We start from the raw sequence: 22,290 nt of genomic DNA, 5'->3' as shown, positions 1-22,290 counted from the left end.
ACGGTGGAGTTTCTACACACCATAGATTAAGGTGTGGAGCTCTGCTGTACCTCGAGTATTAATGCAATTACTATTGTTCTTTTATTCAATTCAGCTTGTTCTTGTTCTAAGATATCACTTGTTCCTCAACCTGATGAATGTGATGATCCGTGACACTCATCATCATTCTCACCTATGAACGTGTGCCTGACAACCACCTCCGTTCTACCTTAGATTGAGTGGATATCTCTTGGATCCCTTAATTGGAATCTTCGTGGTATAAGCTAGAATTGATGGCGGCATTCAAGAGAATCCAGAAGGTCTAAACCTTGTCTGTGGTATTCTGAGTAGGATTCAATGATTGAATGACTGTTACGAGCTTCAAACTCCTGAAGGCTGGGCGTTAGTGACAGACGCAAAAGAATCACTGGATTCTATTCCAACCTGATTGAGAACCGACAGATGATTAGCCGTGCTGTGACAGAGCGCGTTGAACATTTTCACTGAGAGGACGGGACTGTAGCCACTGACAACGGTGATGCCCAACATACAGCTTGCTATGGAAATGAGTAAGAAGGATTGGATGAAGACAGTAGGAAAGTAGAGAGACAGAAGGGACAAAGCATCTCCATTCGCTTATCTGAAATTCTCACCAATGAATTACATAAGTATCTCTATCTTTATTTTATGTTTTATTCATAAATCATCCATAACCATTTGAATCCGCCTGACTGAGATTTACAAGGTGACCATAGCTTGCTTCATACCAACAATCTCCGTGGGATCGACCCTTACTCGCGTAAGGTTTATTACTTGGACGACCCAGTGCACTTGCTGGTTAGTTGTGCGAAGTTGTGATAAAGAGTTGAGATTGCAATTGAGCGTACCATGTTGATGGCGCCATTGATGATCACAATTTCGTGCACCAGTTAACGTAAACTCTAACGTGGAATGGTAAATAGCTTGCAACGTTAATGAGAAAAGTGATCACCAATAACGCCTGCGAAGCCATCAATAGCTCACGTTACTTGCCACATTAACTAAGTTAACGTGGTAGTTAACGTGGAGACAAAAGAGAACTCCAACGTTAAGGGAAAACGTGAACACCAATAACGTTCTGCTCCAGTATTAGTGGTAAAAGTGAACACCACTAACGTTCCAAAACTTAGCAATGAGCCACGTTAAGAGTCACGTTAACTTAGTTAACGTGAACTCTAACGTGGAAGAGAAGAACAATGCCAACGTTAGTGACACTCACCTTTGTCACAAACGTTGGATCAACTAGCATTGCCTACGTTAGTGGTCACGTTAAGACCACTAACGTGAGAGTTAACGTGGAGTTGAGGATTGATGAGCCAACGTTAGTGACACTCACTTTTGTCACTAACGTTGGAAGATGGCATTCTCTACTACGTTAAGAGTCACATTAACTTAGTTAACGTGAGCTCTAACGTGGAGTGTAGGGGCATTTGGAGCGTTAGTGACAAAGGTAAGTGTCACTAACGCTCTCGAAGGTGAAGCATACCCACGTTAAGAGCCACGTTAGTTACACTAACGTGAACTCTAACGTAGGGACAAAAGGCACATAGCAACGTTATTGGGAAAGGTGAGTCCCAATAACGCTTGCGAAAGGGGTATGAGCCAACGTTATTGGGAAAAGTGAGTCCCAATAACGTTAGCAAAGATTTAGAAGGCAACGTTAGTGCCACTAACGTTGGAGTTAACGTGTGGTATTTGAGGGTGGAACGTTGATAAACGAAATTTAGCATGCCGATTTAGAATTCAATGATGAATACGATCGTGAGTATAGTCTAATCGACACTTAAACTTCACACCAAACAATCCTACAATCTATAATCGAGAGTACTAGTCTCACGAGTCGTCCTCCCTTGCAATTGCTAAAGTGTGCATCTTATTGATTAGAAAGCCTTGTTAGGATTCTTTGAAGGTTTTAGCAGAGTAATAGGAAACAAACAATCAATCATTAAAAGACTTGGCTTAGGGTTAGCATTAGAAATTCTATCCTTATAGTTCCTTCAATGATGACAACAATTAGGCCTTGCTTCATTTAGTTAACCCCTAGGCATAGAGGAAAGTCAAATGAGAATAATCAACTTGAGTCACAAGTCCTAGCTTCACCTCATGGAAATCAGGCTTTAGTGCACTCCAAGTCGATTAGCAATCCCTAATTCCAAATCAACAATTGACACAACTATTCAACTTCTTCTAATGGCCCAAACCCTATGCCAAGTAAGAAATTTCTACTCCATAACTAGTGTTTACATTTTATCAAACATTTGATGAGCAAGAATGAAAGTCATAGTAAAAATGAGAAGAAAATTAGAATTAAAAGTATTGCAACACAAGGAACTAACAATAATTATCAAAGAACAACAATGAAAATCAAATTCTCAAGGAATTGATAAAATCCAAAACTACAAAGTTGAATCCTAGATCTATGAAAATTGAGCAATTACAAGTACTACTTGAGATTGGGGAAGAAGATCTATGACATGAACAAAGTGAATTGAGAATTGCAATGGATCTCACCAAAGAGTGATTGAAAATTCAGAAATTAGATGAAGATGAACCCTAGTGAGAGCTTGGAATCTCTCTCTCCTTCTCCAAGAGTGTAACTAACTATTCCCCCCCTAAAAATATCTAAAATCTAGAAAATGAGCTAAAAGGTCCTTAACCCTTGTTCCTTTGGTCTTCCTAAGCTTTTCCCGCCAAGGCATTTCCCCAAAAATGGGATTCCCAACTGCCTCCACGCCTAAGTCACGTGGCTCTTAAAAAATCACATTCGAACATCGGCGTGCACGCGCAATGTACGCGTGCGCGCCACCGAAGCATCTTGTAATGTGCGCGGAGGCGTGATGTACGCGTGCGCGCCACTGAAGATTATGGCCTAGCCGCTACGCAAGCCAGCTCGTGGCTTGGCTCTTGGCTTCGACTTCTAGTTGCTCAATCCACGCGGACGCGTCAAGTGCGCGCACGCGCCCATGCTGAAATTTCCAAAGCTCAATTCTCATGCTCCCTTCCTTTGCACCCGTCCTCCTTCTCTCTTCCGGTCCATCCCTGCCCTATATTCTGAAACCACTTAACACACAGGTCACGGCATCGAATGGCACCAAGAGAAGATTAGAAATGTATCTATTTTAGTGCAAAATAAGCATGTTTTCATCCATGGGGCAAAATTAGGAAAGGAACACAAAGTCTTGTATTTTCATATAGAAAGCGTGTGGAATCATTGATAAAACCCCTGAAATTAACACAAGATAAACCCTCAAAATGGGGTTTATCAACCTCCCCACACTTAAATCCTAGCATGTCCTCATGCTTAGAGAAATGCAAGAGAAACACAGAAGACCGAGGGATCATAAAAGTATAAGACTCATGAAGTGCAACCTACTTATGTGAATGTAACTATGACTAGTGCTATTATCTACTTGGTTAGAAACAAATCAACCTTCCAATGATATACGCAAGCATATGGGATACGATGGTGGTCAATGTATAGGACTTACCAATTTTAAGCATCAAATGCAATATATGCAACCTTGCATGAGAAATGCTCGTGAGAGCCGGGAATCAAGGAATTGAGCATCGAACCCTCACCGGAAGTGTTTGCACTCTAGTCGCTCGGTGTTTGGGGTTGATTCACTCAATTCTCCCCTAATCATGCTTTCCAAGATTTGTTTTTCTTCTAACAATCAACAATTATTCAATGCACGCATACAATTATCATGAGGTATTTTCTTTAGGTTGTAATGGGGCTAGGGTTAAGGTAGGATGCATATTTGGTCAAGTGAGCTTGAAGTTTGAATCTTTGATAGGCTTAGACTTCCCACCTAACCTATGACATCCTATACAATTAAGTTCTAACCTAACTACCCATTCTTCACCTTTCTACATACTCATGCATTCCCTTTTCATTTCACAACACATATGCATTGACTTTTATTTGAGCATTACTTTGGGGCATTTTGTCCCTTTTTTTTTCTTTCTTTTTCTTCTTTTTTTTATATATACAAGAGCATCAATGCATAAGGTTTTACAATTGATCAATACATGAGCATGTATCCAATTTCCAATAATTTCAATAAAGATACAGAACTACCCCTTTTTTTTTCCAATGTCCCAAGGTTCCCACACTTGAATGATACTCACACACACTAGCCTAAGCTAATCAAAGATCCAAATTAAGGACATTTATTATTTTTCGCTTTAAGACTTGTAATGTGCTAAATTAAGAACAAAGTGGGTTAATCGTAGGCTCAAATTTGGCTAACAAAGGAAGATAAAAGGTAAGGCCATTTGGGTAAGTGAGCTGATGAAAAGATGGCCTCAATCATATAAATGCATGAATACACAAAATAATGGATATAAAGAATCAAACAAATCAAGGGTCACACTCATAGAGAGAAAACAATTGCACACAAGAAGGACAGTAGGTGACTATAAGATGTAGCCACAAACAAGGCTCAAAGCTCACTAGCTTGTGTTCTTAACTCAAAATCCATGTTCCAAAATATAATTCTTCATGCAAATTTGGCATCAAAGTATTTAAAATTGGCAATGCCACGGTTGCCCCAAAGTATTGGTTTCCTAAGAAAGAGTTTCATTGTTCCAACTAAGTAAACTTATCATGCGAATGGTGTCAACTAAGACCTAATCATGCAACCTATCCTAATTACAAAGGAGTTCAAGGAACAAGAATTTATTCGGATGTTACCTACGGAGATCGGTCGGCCGACCTCCCCACACTTAAAACTTAGCACGGTCCTCCGTGCTATAGGTTAGGCGCAATGGGTGGTCGAGTCCCGAGTGTCCCTCATCTCCAATGTCATCGCTATCTCCGCTTGAAGTTGCGGTGGATGTGGAGATATCTGGTTCCTCCATAGGTGGGGTGACTACGCTTAGAAGTTTCTTCACATGAGCATATCGGCGTTGGTTACGCCTCTCATAACGGTCCAACTTCTTGTGAAGGTCTTCAAGGCGTTGGGTGGCTGATTTTTGTGGTGTAGATGATGTGGTAGTGTTGCGAGTTGGTGTGGGTAGTCCAATGTCCTTGGAGAATTCCGGAGGCTTGAGGCACCTCTTGGTCGGAATAACATCGCCTTCGACCGGAATTGAGGTTCTCCTATCCTTAGCCTCTCGGTTGACGCCGGCCATTGCAACTAATTCGGTCACCATAGTGGGGAATGGCAAATTTCCCTTGGCATGAATGCGCCCAATGGATTGGCGAATGGCATGCGAAATGTCGACCGGTTTCTCGGTTAAGATGCACCATATCAATAATGCAAGCTCGGCGGTAATGGATGACCCATGGGTGCTTGGGAGCACGTAGTGAGCTAGAATTTGGGCCCATGCCGTGGCTTCTTGAGTGAGGTGGCGGACATCTAAACCCTTTGGTCTTTGCTTTATGGTCCCCCGAATCCAATATGCGTCGGGTAAAGCAATTACACGGAGGATTGCGCTCCAATCGAACGCACGGTCATCGCATGTAGTCAAGACTTCTTGGTAGGCATCATATCCATCCGTCAACGGCCCAATCCCAAGGACTTCTTGGATGGTTTCCACTGTGACTGACACTTGCTTCCGACGCACAAATATTGATGTGAGAAGGGGTGAGTGGTAGTTGAAGTAGAATTCCACCACCCATGAGAGATTGGCCTTCTTTGGTTGCCTCAAGAGGAACCTCCATTGCCTCCGGTCAATGTGTGGCATCACAATCGGAGTGAGTTGAGCCGGTAGGACTAGAAGGGGCTCCGGGTGATAATTCCTTTCAATCATTCTTGAGTAAACAAGTTCGCAGTAGCGGTTAGGGAACTTATTTGAATCCTTTGGAGGGTTGTCCTTCTCTAGAACATCAACGGGGCCCTTAGCCTTCTTCAGGAGTGGCTTGGCCGTTAGTTCTTGGCGCGCTCTATTGGAAGCTGGCTTCTTCGGAGCTTTCCCTTTGTTCTTTTTGATGACCATCCTGTGATAGTAATGAAAGGGAATAACATCAAACCCAAAGAAGCGTAATTGAATGCGATTATGCAATGAAAAATTATGCCATAGAGTATGGGTATCATTATTACATGACAACTGCAACATGTAACTAAGATAACATGTGAAGAATGATGGCACTATAGAAGGGCATTTTAACTTGATAAACTACCAATGAACTCAACAAATGAAGCAGAATTAAAATTGAAATCTAGCTAACAAACATGAAGTCAAGTGTTAAGCAAGTGTCAATCAAAGAATGATGCAATGGCTATGTACAAAGGAAGATCTTACCATGGTGGGGTGTCTCCCACCCAGCACTTTTGTTTACTGTCCTTAAGTTGGACTTTCACTAGCTCAAAGTTCTTGTTCAAGAGGTGCATCTCTCAAAAGGAATACTTCAAATTCCTTGGAGTTCTTTCTTTGCTCATCGTGATACAATTTGAGACGGTGCCCATTTACCTTAAAAATGTCCGGACTTGATGGGTGGCGCAAGTGGTAGACTGGTGCGCGAAATTGTGATCACTACACAACTTTGCACAACTAACCAGCAAGTGCACTGGGTCGTCCAAGTAATAAACCTTATGCGAGTAAGGGTCGATCCCACGGAGATTGTTAGTATGAAGCAAGCTATGGTCACCTTGTAAATCTTAGTCAGGCAGACTCAAATGGGTATAGTGATATACGAATAAAGCATAAAGATAAAGATAGAGGTACTTATGTAATTCATTGGTAGAAACTTCAGATAAGCGTATGAAGATGCCTTCCCTTCCGTCTCTCTACTTTCCTACTGTCTTCATCCAATCCTTCTTACTCCTTTAAATGGCAAGCTTGTGTAGGGTTTCACTGTTGTCAGTGGCTACCTCCCATCCTCTCAGTGAAAATGTTCCTATGCTCTGTCACAGCATATGGCTAATCAGCTGTCGGTTCTCGGTCAGGCCGGAATAGAATCCAGTGATTCTTTTGCGTCTGTCACTAACGCCCCGCCTGCTAGGAGTTTGAAGCACGTCACAGTCATTCAATCATTGAATCCTACTCAGAATACCACAGACAAGGTTTAGACCTTCCGGATTCTCTTGAATGCCGCCATCAGTTCTTGCCTATACCACGAAGATTCCGGTTAAAGAATCCAAGAGATATTCACTAGAGCCTTGGTTGCTTGTAGAACAAAAGTGGTTGTCAGTCACCTTGTTCATAGATGAGAATGATGATGAGTGTCACGGATCATCACATTCATCAAGTTGAAGAACAAGTGATATCTTGGACAAAGAACAAGCGGAATTGAATAGAAGAACAATAGTAATTGCATTAATACTCGAGGTACAGCAGAGCTCCACACCTTAATCTATGGTGTGTAGAAACTCCACCGTTGAAAATACATAAGAACAAGGTCTAGGCATGGCTGAATGGCCAGCCTCCCAAAGTGAGTTCAATCATAAAAACATGATCAAAAGCTCTAGATGAAAATACAATAGCAAAAGGTCCTACTTATAGAAAACTAGTAGCCTAGGGTGTACAGAGATGAGTAAATGACATAAAAATCCACTTCCGGGCCCACTTGGTGTGTGCTTGGGCTGAGCAATGAAGCAATTTCGTGTAGTGACTCTTCTTGGAGTTAAACGCCAGCTTTTATGCCAGTTTGGGCGTTTAACTCCCATTTAGGTGCCAGTTCCGGCGTTTAACGCTGGAATTTCTGAGGGTGACTTTGAACGCCGGTTTGGGCCATCAAATCTTGGGCAAAGTATGGACTATCATATATTGCTGGAAAGCCCAGGATGTCTACTTTCCAACGCCGTTGAGAGCGCGCCAATTGGGCTTCTGTAGCTCCAGAAAATCCACTTCGAGTGCAGGGAGGTCAGAATCCAACAGCATCTGCAGTCCTTTTCAGTCTCTGGATCAGATTTTTGCTCAGGTCCCTCAATTTCAGCCAGAAAATACCTGAAATCACAGAAAAACACACAAACTCATAGTAAAGTCCAGAAAAGTGAATTTTAACTAAAAACTAATAAAAATATACTAAAAACTAACTAGATCATACTAAAAACACACTAAAAACAATGCCAAAAACGGTACAAATTATCCGCTCATCACAACACCAAACTTAAATAGTTGCTTGTCCTCAAGCAACTGAAGATCAAATAAGATAAAAAGAAGAGAATATGCAATGAATTCCAAAAACATCTATGAAGATCAGTATTAATTAGATGAGCGGGGCTTTTAGCTTTTTGCCTCTGAACAGTTTTGGCATCTCACTCTATCCTTTGCAACTAAGAATGATTGGCTTCTTTAGGAACTCAGAATCCAGATAGTGTTATTGATTCTCCTAGTTAAGTATGATGATTCTTGAACACAGCTAGTTTATGAGTCTTGGCCGTGGCCCAAAGCACTCTGTCTTCCAGTATTACCACCGGATACATACATGCCACAGACACATAATTGGGTGAACCTTTTCAGATTGTGACTCAGCTTTGCTAGAGTCCCCAATTAGAGGTGTCCAGGGTTCTTAAGCACACTCTTTTTGCCTTGGATCACAACTTTATTCTTTCTTTTTCTTTCTTTTTCTCTTTCCTTTTCTTTTTTTTCGCCTCTTTTTTTTTTTTGTATTCACTGCTTTTTCTTGCTTCAAGAATCATTTTTATGATTTTTTAGATCCTCAGTAACATGTCTCCTTTTTCATCATTCTTTCAAGAGCCAACATTCATGAACCACAAATTCAAAAGACATATGCACTGTTTAAGCATACATTCAGAAGACAAAAGTAATGCCACCACATCAAAATAATTAAACTGCTATAAAATTCAAAATTCATGCAATTCTTTTTCTTTTTCAATTAAGAACATTTTGTTTTTTATTTAAGAAAGGTGATGGATTCATAGGACATTCATGACTTTAAGGCATAGACACTAAGACACTAATGATCATAAGACACAAACATGGACAAACATAAGCATAAAAATTCGAAAAACAAGAAAATAAAGAACAAGGAGATTAAAGAACGGGTCCACCTTAGTGATGGCGGCTCTTTCTTCCTCTTGAAGATCCTATGGAGTGCTTGAGCTCCTCAATGTCTCTTCCTTGTCTTTGTTGCTCCTCTCTCATGATCCTTTGATCTTCTCTAATTTCATGGAGGATGATGGAGTGTTCTTGGTGCTCCACCTTTAGTTGTCCCATGTTGGAACTCAATTCTCCTAGGGAGGTGTTCAGTTGCTCCCAATAGTTTTGTAGAGGAAAGTGCATCCCTTGAGGTATCTCAGGGATCTCATGATGAGTGGGGTCTCTTGTGTGCTCCATCCTTTTCTTGGTGATGGGCTTATCCTCATCAATGGGGATGTCTCCCTCTATGTCAACTCCAACTGAATAACAGAGGTGACAAATGAGATGAGGAAAGGCTAACCTTGCTAAGGTAGAGGACTTGTCCGCCACCTTATAGAGTTCTTGGGCTATAACCTCATGAACTTCCACTTCTTCTCCAATCATGATGCTATGAATCATGATGGCCCGGTCTAGAGTAACTTCGGACCGGTTGCTAGTGGGAATGATTGAGCGTTGGATGAACTCCAACCATCCTCTAGCCATGGGTTTGAGGTCATGCCTTTTCAATTGAACCAGCTTCCCTCTTGAATTTCTCTTCTATTGAGCGCCCTCTTCACAAATGTATGTGAGGACTTGGTCCAACCTTTGATCAAAGTTGACCCTTCTTCATGGCCACAACTTCATAGAAGTGGTCTTGATGCACCCTTGAGATGAATCTCTCCATCTCCCATGACTCGGAGGTGAAAGCTTTTGCCTTCCCTTTCCTCTTTCTAGAGGTTTCTCCGGCCTTGGATGCCATAAATGGTTATGGAAAAACGAAAAGCAACACTTTTACCACACCAAACTTAAAAGGTTTGCTCGTCCTCGAGCAAAAGAAGAAAGAAGAGAGTAAAAGAAGAAGAAATGGAGGAGAGGGAGATGGCTTTGTGGTTCGGCCTTTATGGGTGGGTTTGGGTGGGAGAGTGGTTTGAATTTTGAATGGTGAGGTAGATGGGGTTTTATGAAGGATGGATGTGAGTGGTGGGGTTGGTGGGGATCCTGTGGGGTCCACAGATCCTGTGGTGTCAAGGAAAAGTCATCCCTGCACCAAATGGCATTCAAAATCACGTTTTGAGCCATTTCTGGCGTTAAACGCCGGACTGGTGCCCATTCCTGGCGTTTAACGCCAGGTTCTTGCCCTTTTCTGGCGTTTAACGCCAGTCTGGTGCCCCTTTCTGGCGTTAAACGCCCAGAATGGTGCCAGACTGGGCGTTAAACGCCCAACTGCTAGTCTCACTGGCGTTTAAACGCCAGTGGGTTCTTCCTCCAAGGTGTGCTGTTTTTCTTCCTGTTTTTCATTCTGTTTTTGCTTTTTCAATTGATTTTGTGTCTTCTTATGATCATCAACCTACAAAAAAAACATAAAATAACAAAGAGAAATAGATAAACTATAACATTGGGTTGCCTCCCAACAAGCGCTTCTTTAATGTCAGTAGCTTGACAGAGGGCTCTCATGGAGCCTCACATTTTCTCAGAGCAATGTTGGAACCTCCCAACACCAAACTTAGAGTTTGAATGTGGGGGTTCAACACCAAACTTAGAGTTTGGTTGTGGCCTCCCAACACCAAACTTAGAGTTTGACTGTGGGGGCTCTGTTTGACTCTGATTTGAGAGAAGCTCTTCATGCTTCCTCTCCATGGTGACAGAGGTATATCCTTGAGCCTTAAACACAAAGGATTCTTCATTCACTTGAATGATCAGTTCACCTCTATCAACATCAATCACAGCCTTTGCTGTGGCTAGGAAGTGTCTGCCAAGGATGATGGATTCATCCATGCACTTCCCAGTCTCTAGGACTATGAAATCAGCAGGGATGTAATGGTCTTCAATCTTTACCAGAACATCCTCTACAAGTCCATGAGCTTGTTTTCTTGAGTTGTCTGCCATCTCTAATGAGATTCTTGCAGCTTGCACCTCAAAGATCCCTAGCTTCTCCATTACAGAGAGAGGCATGAGGTTTACACTTGACCCTAAGTCACATAGAGCCTTCTTGAAGGTCATGGTGCCTATGGTACAAGGTATTGAAAACTTCCCAGGATCTTGTCTCTTTTGAGGTAATTTCTGCCTAGACAAGTCATCCAGTTCTTTGGTGAGCAAAGGAGGTTCATTCTCCCAAGTCTCATTTCCAAATAACTTGTCATTTAGCTTCATGATTGCTCCAAGGTATTTAGCAACTTGCTCTTCAGTGACATACTCATCCTCTTCAGAGGAAGAATACTCATCAGAGCTCATGAAAGGCAGAAGTAAATCCAATGGAATCTCTATGGTCTCATTTTGAGCCTCAGATTCCCATGGTTCCTCATTGGGGAACTCAATAGAGGTCAGTGCACGCCCACTGAGGTCTTCCTCAGTGGCGTTCACTTCCTCTCCTTCCTCTCCAAATTCGGCCATGTTAATGGCCTTGCACTCTTCTTTTGGATTTTCTTCTGTATTGCTTGGGAGAGTATTAGGAGGGAGTTCAGTAACTTTCTTGCTCAGCTGTCCCACTTGTGCCTCCAAATTCCTAATGGAGGACCTTGTTTCAGTCATGAAACTTTGAGTGGTTTTGATTAGATCAGAGACCATGGTTGCTAAGTCAGAGGGGTTCTGCTTAGAATTCTCTGTCTGTTGCTGAGAAGATGATGGAAAAGGCTTGCCATTGCTAAACCTGTTTCTTCCACCATTACTGTTCTTGAAACCTTGTTGAGGTCTTTCTTGATTCTTCCATGAGAAATTTGGGTGATTTCTCCATGAAGAATTATAGGTGTTTCCATAGGGTTCTCCTAGGTAATTCACCTCTTCCATTGAAGGGTTCTCAGGATCATAAGCTTCTTCTTCAGATGAAGCATCCTTAGTACTGCTTGGTGCATTTTGCATTCCAGACAGACTTTGAGAAATCAAATTGACTTGTTGAGTCAATATCTTGTTCTGAGCCAGAATGGCATTCAGAGTATCAATCTCAAGAACTCCTTTCTTCTGATTAGTCCCATTGTTCACAGGATTCCTTTCAGAAGTGTACATGAATTGGTTATTTGTAACCATTTCAATTAGCTCTTGAGCTTCTGTAGGCGTCTTCTTCAAATGAAGAGATCCTCCAGCAGAGCTATCCAAAGACATCTTGGATAGTTTAGAGAGACCATCATAGAAAATACCTATGATGCTCCATTCAGAAAGCATGTCAGAAGGACATTTTCTGATCAATTGTTTGTATCTTTCCCAAGCTTCATAGAGGGATTCTCCATCCTTCTGTCTGAAGGTTTGGACTTCCACTCTAAGCTTACTCAATTTTTGAGGTGGAAAGAACTTTGCCAAGAAGGCATTGACTAGCTTTTCCCATGAGTCCAGGCTTTCTTTAGGTTGTGAGTCCAACCATGTCCTAGCTTTGTCTCTTACAGCAAAAGGGAATAGCATAAGTCTGTAGACCTCAGGGTCAACCCCATTAGTCTTGACAGTGTCACAGATTTGCAAGAATTCAGCTAAGAACTGATGAGGATCTTCCAATGGAAGTCCATGAAACTTGCAATTCTATTGCATTAGAGAAACTAATTGAGGCTTAAGCTCAAAGTTGTTTGCTCCAATGGCAGGGATAGAGATGCTTCTCCCATAGAAGTCGGGAGTAGGTGCAGTAAAGTCACCCAGCACCTTCCTTGCATTGTTGGCATTGTTGTTGTTTTCGGCTGCCATGTGTCCTTCTTCTTTGAAGGATTCGGTTAGGTCCTCCACAGAGAGTTGTGCTTTGGCTTCTCTTAGCTTTCTCTTCAAGGTCCTTTCAGGTTCAGGATCAGCCTCAACAAGAATGCCTTTGTCTTTGCTCCTGCTCATAAGAAAGAGAAGGAAACAAGAAAATGTGGAATACTCTATGTCACAGTATAGAGATTCCTTTAGGTGTCAGAGGAAAAGAAAAGTAGAAGACAGAAGTGGAAAATTCGAACTTGTCAAAGAAGATGGAGTTCGAATTTTGCATTAAGGAATAGTGTTAGTCCATAAATAGAAGGATGTGAAAAGGAGGGAAGTAATTTTCGAAAATTAAGTAAAAGATTTTGAAAACATTTTTGAAAAACACTAATTGATTTTCAAAAATGAAAGTGGAAAAAAAATCAAGTGAGTTTTGAAAAAGATTTTGAAATTAGAAGTCAAAAAGATTTAATTGAAAACTATTTTGAAAAAAATGTGATTAAAAAGATATGATTGGTTTTAAAAAGGTGTGATTGAAAAGATATGATTTGAAAACAATTTTAAAAAGATTTGATTTTAAAAATTAATGACTTGCCTAACAAGAAAAGATATGATTCAAACATTAAACCTTTCTCAACAGAAAAGGCAACAAATTTGGGATGTTCAATCAAATCATTAATTGTTAGTAAGTATCTTTGAAAAAGGAAAGAAATTGATTTTGAAAACATTTGATTGAAAAGATATGATTTGAAAAAGATTTGATTTTGAAAAACTTTGAAAACTTGAAAAAAAATTGATTTGAAAACAAAATCCTCCCCCTTGTGCCATCCTGGCGTTAAACGCCCAGAATGGTGCACATTCTGGCGTTTAACGCCCAAACCTATACCCTTTTGGGCGTTAAACGCCCAACCAGGTACCCTGGCTGGCGTTTAAACGCCAGTCTGTCCTTCTTCACTGGGCGTTTTGAACGCCCAGCTTTTTCTGTGCAATTCCTCTGCTGTATGTTCTGAATCTTCAATTCCCTGTATTATTGACTTGAGAAGACACAAATTAAAAATATTTTTGGATTTTTAATAATCAAAATGCAACTAAAGTCAAATAATGCATGCAAGACACCAAACTTAGCAGTTTGTATACTACTGACACTAATGAGAATGCATATGAGACACACAAAACACTCAAGTCAAGAGAATTTAAAGATTAGAGTAAGAAATAATCAAGAATTACTTGAAGATCCTTAAGACACATGCATGCAATTGACACCAAACTTAAGATGAGACACTAGACTCAAACAAGAAACATAAAATCTTTTTTTGGTTTTTATGATTTTGAAGTTTTTTTTGTGCTTTTTCGAAAATTATATGGAAAAGAAAATAAAGGTATCAAAATTCTTAATGAGAATTCCAGGAATCATGCAATGTTAATCTAAAGCTTTAGTCTAAAGGAATTAGACATGGCTAGCCAAGCTTCAGCAGGACATTGCATTCAAGAGCTAAATTGATGAGGATCAATCAGCTTTGGTGATGATAAGAACATCACCTTGAAACACTAGAATTCATTCTTAAGAACTCTGAAAAAAAAATACCTAATCTAAGCAACAAGATGAACCGTCAGTTGTCCATACACAAAACAATCCCCGGCAACGGCGCCAAAAACTTGGTGCTGTTGCCGGATTTTGGCACTGATGTTACCGGATAAAAAGCTTGCTCAAAACTCGAACAATCCCCGGCAACGGCGCCAAAAACTTGGTGCGCGAAATTGTGATCACTACACAACTTTGCACAACTAACCAGCAAGTGCACTGGGTCGTCCAAGTAATAAACCTTACGCGAGTAAGGGTCGATCCCACGGAGATTGTTGGTATGAAGCAAGCTATGGTCACCTTGTAAATCTTAGTCAGGCAGACTCAAATGGGTATAGTGATATACGAATAAAGCATAAAGATAAAGATAGAGGTACTTATGTAATTCATTGGTAGGAACTTCAGATAAGCGTATGAAGATGCCTTCCCTTCCGTCTCTCTGCTTTCCTACTGTCTTCATCCAATCCTTCTTACTCCTTTCCATGGCAAGCTTGTGTAGGGTTTCACCGTTGTCAGTGGCTACCTCCCATCCTCTCAGTGAAAATGTTCCTATGCTCTGTCACAGCATATGGCTAATCAGCTGTCGGTTCTCGGTCAGGCCGGAATAGAATCCAGTGATTCTTTTGCGTCTGTCACTAACGCCCCGCCTGCTAGGAGTTTGAAGCACGTCACAGTCATTCAATCATTGAATCCTACTCAGAATATCACAGACAAGGTTTAGACCTTCCGGATTCTCTTGAATGCCGCCATCAGTTCTTGCCTATACCACGAAGATTCCGGTTAAAGAATCCAAGAGATATTCACTAGAGCCTTGGTTGCTTGTAGAACAAAAGTGGTTGTCAGTCACCTTGTTCATAGATGAGAATGATGATGAGTGTCACGGATCATCACATTCATCAAGTTGAAGAACAAGTGATATCTTGGACAAAGAACAAGCGGAATTGAATAGAAGAACAATAGTAATTGCATTAATACTCGAGGTACAGCAGAGCTCCACACCTTAATCTATGGTGTGTAGAAACTCCACCGTTGAAAATACATAAGAACAAGGTCTAGGCATGGCCGAATGGCCAGCCTCCCAAAGTGAGTTCAATCATAAAAACATGATCAAAAGCTCTAGATGAAAATACAATAGCAAAAGGTCCTACTTATAGAAAACTAGTAGCCTAGGGTGTACAGAGATGAGTAAATGACATAAAAATCCACTTCCGGGCCCACTTGGTGTGTGCTTGGGCTGAGCAATGAAGCAATTTCGTGTAGAGACTCTTCTTGGAGTTAAACGCCAGCTTTTATGCCAGTTTGGGCGTTTAACTCCCATTTAGGTGCCAGTTCCGGCGTTTAACGCTGGAATTTCTGAGGGTGACTTTGAACGCCAGTTTGGGCCATCAAATCTTGGCAAAGTATGAACTATCATATATTGCTGGAAAGCCCAGGATGTCTACTTTCCAACGCCGTTTAGAGCGCGCCAATTGGGCTTCTGTAGCTCCAGAAAATCCACTTCGAGTGCAGGGAGGTCAGAATCCAACAGCATCTGCAGTCCTTTTCAGTCTCTGGATCAGATTTTTGCTCAGGTCCCTCAATTTCAGCCAGAAAATACTTGAAATCACAGAAAAACACACAAACTCATAATAAAGTCCAGAAAAGTGAATTTTAACTAAAAACTAATAAAAATATACTAAAAACTAACTAGATCATACTAAAAACACACTAAAAACAATGCCAAAAAGGGTACAAATTATCCGCTCATCATAGACCCCATAAGGTTCTACTTTCTCCACTTGGTTGGGTCCATCCCACCTTGATCTAAGCTTTCCGTGTAGTAATCTCAACCTTGAGTTGTAAAGAAGGACTAGTTCACCGGGTCGGAATTCCCTTCTCCTAATGTTCTTGTCATGGATGGCTTTCATCTTTTCCTTGTAAAGTCTAGAGTTGTCATAAGCTTCTAATCTTAAGCATTCCAATTCCGCTAATTGAAGCTTTCTCTCTACTCCGGCTCCACCCAAGCTCATATTACATTCCTTTATGGCCCAATAAGCTTTGTGTTCGATTTCTACCGGTAAGTGGCATGCTTTACCATATACAAGCCTAAAGAGGCTCATGCCAATGGGTGTTTTGTAAGCCGTTCGATAAGCCCAAAGTGCATCGGAGAGTTTAGTGCTCCAATCCTTCCGATTCGGCTTCACAATCCTTTCCAACACATGTTTAATTTCCCGGTTAAAAACTTTGGCTTGGCCATTTGTCTGAGGGTGGTAAGCCATGGCGACTTTGTGTATGATGCCATACTTTCTCATGAGGCCGTCCATTTTTTTGTTGCAAAAGTGGGATCCTTGGTCACTTATGATTGCTCTTGGGGAGCCAAAGCGACAAATGATATTGTTCCTCACAAAAGAATAAACAACATGAGCGTCATCCGTTTGGGTGGGGATTGCCTCCACCTATTTTGACACATAATCGACGGCTAACAAGATGTAGAGAAAGCCATTGGAATTTGGAAATGGTCCCATGAATTCGATTCCCCATACATCAAAGATTTCACAAAAAAGCATATTTTGTTAGGGGATTTCGTCCTTCTTAGAAATATTTCCAAACCGAATGCATTGGGGACAAGATTTGCAATAGAGAGAAGAATCTTTGAGAAGGGTTGGCCACCAAAATCCGCAAGCAAGGACCTTTCTTGCCGTTCTTTGGGGGCCGTAGTGGCCACCTCCTTCGGAAGCATGGCAAGCGTCCAAGATTGCTTGGAATTCGGTTTGAGGTATGCACCATCGCACTATTTGGTCCGCTCCAAACCTCCACAAATAGGGATCGTCCCAAACATAGTATTTGGATTCGCTTTTCAGCTTATCCTTTTGGTGTTTGTTGAGATTGGGAGGGAAAGTGCGTGAAACCAAGTAGTTTGCTATTGGGGCATACCAAGGAACTACTTCCGAGATTGCGTGCAAAGCATCTAAAGGAAAAGAGTCATTGATAGGAGTGGTGTCGCCTTTTGTGTGTTCGAGGTGACTTAGATGGTCCGCCACTAGGTTTTGGGAACCACTCCTATCCTTGATCTCCAAGTCAAATTCTTGTAACAAAAGCACCCAACGAATTAATCTCGGTTTTGATTCCTTTTTGGCCAACAAATACTTTAGTGCCGCGTGATCCGAGTACACTACAACCTTGGAACCAAGAAGATAGGCTCGGAACTTGTCCAAAGCAAAAATAATAGCTAGGAGTTCCTTTTCGGTAGTAGTGTAGTTGGATTGGGCTCCGTCTAGTGTTTTGGAGGCATAAGCTATGACATAGGGAATCTTACCCTCGCGTTGTGCTAACACGGCTCCTATCGCATAATTCGAAGCATCACACATGATTTCAAATGGTTGAGTCCAATTCGGTCCTCGCACAATAGGAGCTTGTGTCAATGCTACTTTAAGTTTGTCATATGCTTCCATACATTCCTTGCTCAGCTCAAATTCAGTGTCCTTTTGTAGTAGTCGAGAGAGAGGTAAGGCCACCTTGCTAAAGTCTTTGATGAATCTCCCGTAGAATCCTGCATGTCCAAGAAAAGAGCGGACTTCCCTCTCGGAGGAGGGGTAAGGTAAACTAGATATGACATTTATTTTTGCCGGATCTACGGAGATGCCTTCTTTTGAGACTATGTGTCCCAAAACAATGCCTTGTTTGACCATGAAATGACATTTTTCAAAATTTAAGACAAGGTTTGTTTTGGTGCATCTCTCTAAGACTTTTTCAAGGTTACCTAAGCAATGCTCAAATGAATCACCGTACACACTAAAGTCGTCCATGAAAACTTCCATACATTGCTCTAGAAAGTCCGCAAATAAGCTCATCATGCATCTTTGAAACGTTGCCGGTGCATTGCATAGGCCAAATGGCATATGCTTGTAAGCATACATTCCAAAGGGGCAAGTAAATGTGGTTTTTTCTTGGTCCTCTAGAGCAATGTGAATTTGGAAGTATCCGGAGTAACCATCAAGAAAGCAATAATATGATTTACCGGCTAATCGATCAAGCATTTGATCAATGAATGGTAGTGGGAAGTGATCTTTTCTTGTGGCCGCATTCAACCTTCGGTAGTCTATGCATACTCTCCAAGAATTTTGCACTCTTGTTGCTATAAGTTCACCACTTTTGTTTTTGATTGTTGTCACCCCGGACTTCTTTGGCACTACTTGGACCGGGCTTACCCACTCGCTATCCGAGATAGGATAGATGATGTCCGCTTCAAGTAGCTTAGTGACTTCTTTTTTCACAACCTCAAGAATGGTTGGATTAAGTCTCCTTTGAGGTTGTTGGACTGGTCTTGCTCCTTCTTCAAGAAATATGCGGTGCTCGCATACTTGGGGGCTTATTCCCACTAGATCTGCCAAACTCCACCCAATTGCCCTTTTGTTTTTCCTCAATACATTTAGCAATTTTTCTTCTTGTTGAGGAGTTAGCTCTTTTGCAATTATCACGGGGAGCTTTTGGGCTTCATCAAGATATGAGTACCTTAAGTGGGGTGGTAGTGGCTTCAATTCCATCTTTTTGTCATTTTTTGAAGTTTGAGTTTCCGGATGGTTTGTATGGTGTGTGGTGTTTAGTTTGCTTGGACCTTCATTTTCTTCTTCAATCATGTACTTCTCATCTAACTTTGCAAGGTGCACTTCGGCAACCATGTTGTCAATTGGGTCACACCGAAATAGAGAGTGATTCTCCGGTGGATGCTTTATTGCTTCTTCTAGGCTAAAACTTACGATTCTCCCATCTATTTCAAATGAGTAGGTCCCCGAGTAGGCATCTAGCTTAAATCTAGAAGTTCTCAAAAATGGTCTTCCAAGTAGGATAGATGATGCTCTCTCGGTCTCGCTTGATGGCATTTCAAGGACATAGAAGTCAATCGAAAACACCAACCCTTTGTTATTCACCAATACGTCTTCCGCAACACCCGTCACGGTTATTATGCTTTTATCCGCTAGGACAAATCTTGCCGTCGACCTTCTTAGTGGTGGCAACTTCAATACCCGGTAGATGGAGAGCGGCATGATGCTAACACATGCTCCGAGGTCACACATACAATCTATAAATTGAACTCCATTAACGGTGCAATTGACCATACAAGGGCCCGGATCATCACACTTCTCGGGCAATGCTCCCATTAAAGCGGAAATAGAACTCCCCAATGGGATGGTTTCCAATTCAAGAATTCTATCCTTGTTCATGCATAGATCCTTAAGGAATTTTGCATATCTAGGAACTTGATGGATAGAATCAAAGAGGGGGATGGTTACCTCAACTTTCTTGAACATTTCTACCATTTTGGGGTCGAGTTCTATGCGCTTTCTAGCTTTCTTTGCAAGTGTTGGAAATGGGAGTGGCTGAGCAATTTCTTCTTCCAAGGTTCTCTTGGCCTTGGGGGTCTCCTTTGTTGGTTGGGCTTCATTCTCAACTATGACTTGTGGTGTCTCCTCTTCCACTACCTCGTCTATATCTATTCTCTCCTCCTCTTGGGCGGTTGTGATAGGATTTGAGTCCTTTGCTCCCTTCTCTTTTAATTGTGTTCCGGATCTAAGGGTGATGGCATTGATGCCCCCCTTAGGATTTGGTTGAGGTTGAGAGGGAATGACGCTTTGGATTGGGGGTTGAGGAGTGGGATTTGATGGTTTATCCATGCGTGCAAGAAGAGCTTGTAGTGTAGAGGTGAGGCCGGTGAGACCGGAAGCAAGTGTGTTTTGCAGTTCCTTTTGGCCTTGGATGATGGTCTGGAGTGTTTCGTCTTGGTTGGAGGGGGTGGTTGCATATGTGAGTTGAGGAGTTTGTGATTGGTTGGGTGGTGGTCTTTGATGTGGTGGTTGGTATGTTTGGTAGTTTCTTTGTGGGTTTTGTTGGTTGTATGGTTGATTTTGTGAGTTGTATGGTCAATTTTGTGAGAAATTTTGTGAGTTGTTGCTCCATCTTTGACCTCCTACATTGTTGTTGTTGTCCCTATTCCCTTGTTGATGATTGTCTCTCCAATTTTGATTATGGTATCCACTCCCTTGATTGTAGCTTCCTCCTTGATAAGGGTGCCCTTGGTTAGGATTACCGCCTTGGTAGTACCCTTGATTTGGGCGGTCATAGAAATTATGGGTAGCCGCCAAGGTGTTATCTTCTTGAAGGCTCGGGAACTCATCCGTGTAGTGGGAGTAGCAAGAACAAATGCCACACACTTTTTGAGGAATCAATTGTTGGTTGTGTTGTTGAGGTGGTGGGGAGTGTTGTTGGTATGATTGAGGTTGTTGTGGTTGTTGTTGGTTCAATTGGAGTTGCCTCAAGATGGATGTCATTTCGCTCAAGGATTGAGTTAGAGCGGTGGTTTCACTACTAGTTGATACCTCATTCACGGTTCTTGGGCGGTTGACTCTTCGTCTCATATGTTGATTGGATTCGGCTAAGTCAATGATAAGTTGCCATGCCTCCTCTGCTGTTTTATATTTGGACAAAGAACCATTGCTCGAGGTGTCCAAGAGAGTTCTATCTTGCTCTCGCATCCCTTGACATATGTATCCAAGCAATACTTGAGTGTCAAGCATGTGATTAGGGCATGCGTCTAGTAGCTTACGAAACCGTTCCCAATACTCGTATAGGGGTTCCGTTTCACCTTGCACAATACAAGACATTTCCTTCCTTAGCCTATCCATCTTCTCCGGGGGCAAGAATTTATCCAAGAATCCTCTTCTAAGTAAGTCCCAATCGGAGGTGACTTCACTAGATAGAGTGTAGAACCATTCTTTAGCCTTGTCCTCAAGAGAGAAAGGGAAAGCAAACAACCATATAGCAACTTCATCGGATCCTTCCCGTCTAGTAGTTGAGCATATACGATGAAAGTCCTTGAGATGTCGAATAGGGTCTTGTGCGGAAAGCCCGTGAAACTTAGGTAGGAGGTTGATCAAAGCGGTCTTCAATTCAAAGTTTGCATTCAAGTTGGGGTGAGTTACATGAAGGGGTTGAAGGACATAATCCGGTGCACCCACTTCCTTGATGGTAACTCTCCTCGGAGCATCCATGGTGTTAGTACCTAAAACAAAAGAAGAGTTGTTAGTGATATTGATGGAAGTATGACTAATGCCTTCCTTGAGTGACGGTTCAATCTTCACTTTTAGTAAGGTGGTTGAGGTGGTGAAAACCTCTTCACCTTTCCAAACTTTAGCCGCCTCCGAGCTTGTCTAATATGAAACAAAGTTCGTTTTATTTCTGGATCAAAGGGGACTAAGCTCGGATTCGGTTGTGAACGCGTCATGCAATGAAGGGAAAATGAGATTCATGGTAACGATGAGGGGTTAGTCACTTGAACAATTTACAATGAAATGCAACTATGTACATATATACACACATTTATTTCAAACAATAACATGGCACACTAAGCAAATTCCCCGGCAACGGCGCCATTTTGATAAACGAAATTTAGCATGCCGATTTAGAATTAAATGATGAATACGATCGTGAGTATAGTCTAATCGACACTTAAACTTCGCACCAAACAATCCTACAATCTATAACCGAGAGTACTAGTCTCCCGAGTCGTCCTCCCTTGGAATTGCTAAAGTGTGCATCTTATTGATTAGAAAGCCTTGTTAGGATTCTTTGAAGGTTTTAGCAGAGTAATAGGAAACAAACAATCAATCATTAAAAGACTTGGCTTAGGGTTGGCATTAGAAATTCTATCCTTATAGCTCTTTCAATGATGACAACAATTAGGCCTTGCTTCATTTAGTTAACCCCTAGGCATAGAGGAAAGTCAAATGAGAATAATCAACTTGAGTCACAAGTCCTAGCTTCACCTCATGGAAATCTAGCTTTAGTGCACTCCAAGTCGATTAGCAATCCCTAATTCCAAATCAACAATTGACACAACTATTCAACTTCTTCTAATGGCCCAAACCCTATGCCAAGTAAGAAATTTCTACTCCATAACTAGTGTTGACATTTTATCAAACATTTGATGAGCAAGAATGAAAGTCATAGTAAAAATGAGAAGAAAATTAGAATTA

General features: G+C 41.5%; 1 non-coding gene across 1 annotated transcript; it reads left to right on the top strand.

Moving 5' to 3' along the window:
- Positions 1-12,195: 12,195 nt before the first annotated feature.
- On the top strand, positions 12,196-12,303 carry LOC130937335 (small nucleolar RNA R71). The gene has a single exon (XR_009068556.1). It is a non-coding gene; the product is annotated as a small nucleolar RNA R71 (small nucleolar RNA).
- The last annotated feature ends 9,987 nt before the right edge of the window (positions 12,304-22,290 follow it).

This window comes from Arachis stenosperma, chromosome 6, assembly GCF_014773155.1.
Source record: "Arachis stenosperma cultivar V10309 chromosome 6, arast.V10309.gnm1.PFL2, whole genome shotgun sequence".
Classification (NCBI taxonomy): domain Eukaryota; kingdom Viridiplantae; phylum Streptophyta; class Magnoliopsida; order Fabales; family Fabaceae; genus Arachis; species Arachis stenosperma.
Note: the sequence above shows the minus strand (reverse complement) of the source record. Positions and strands in the feature narration are given on the sequence as shown.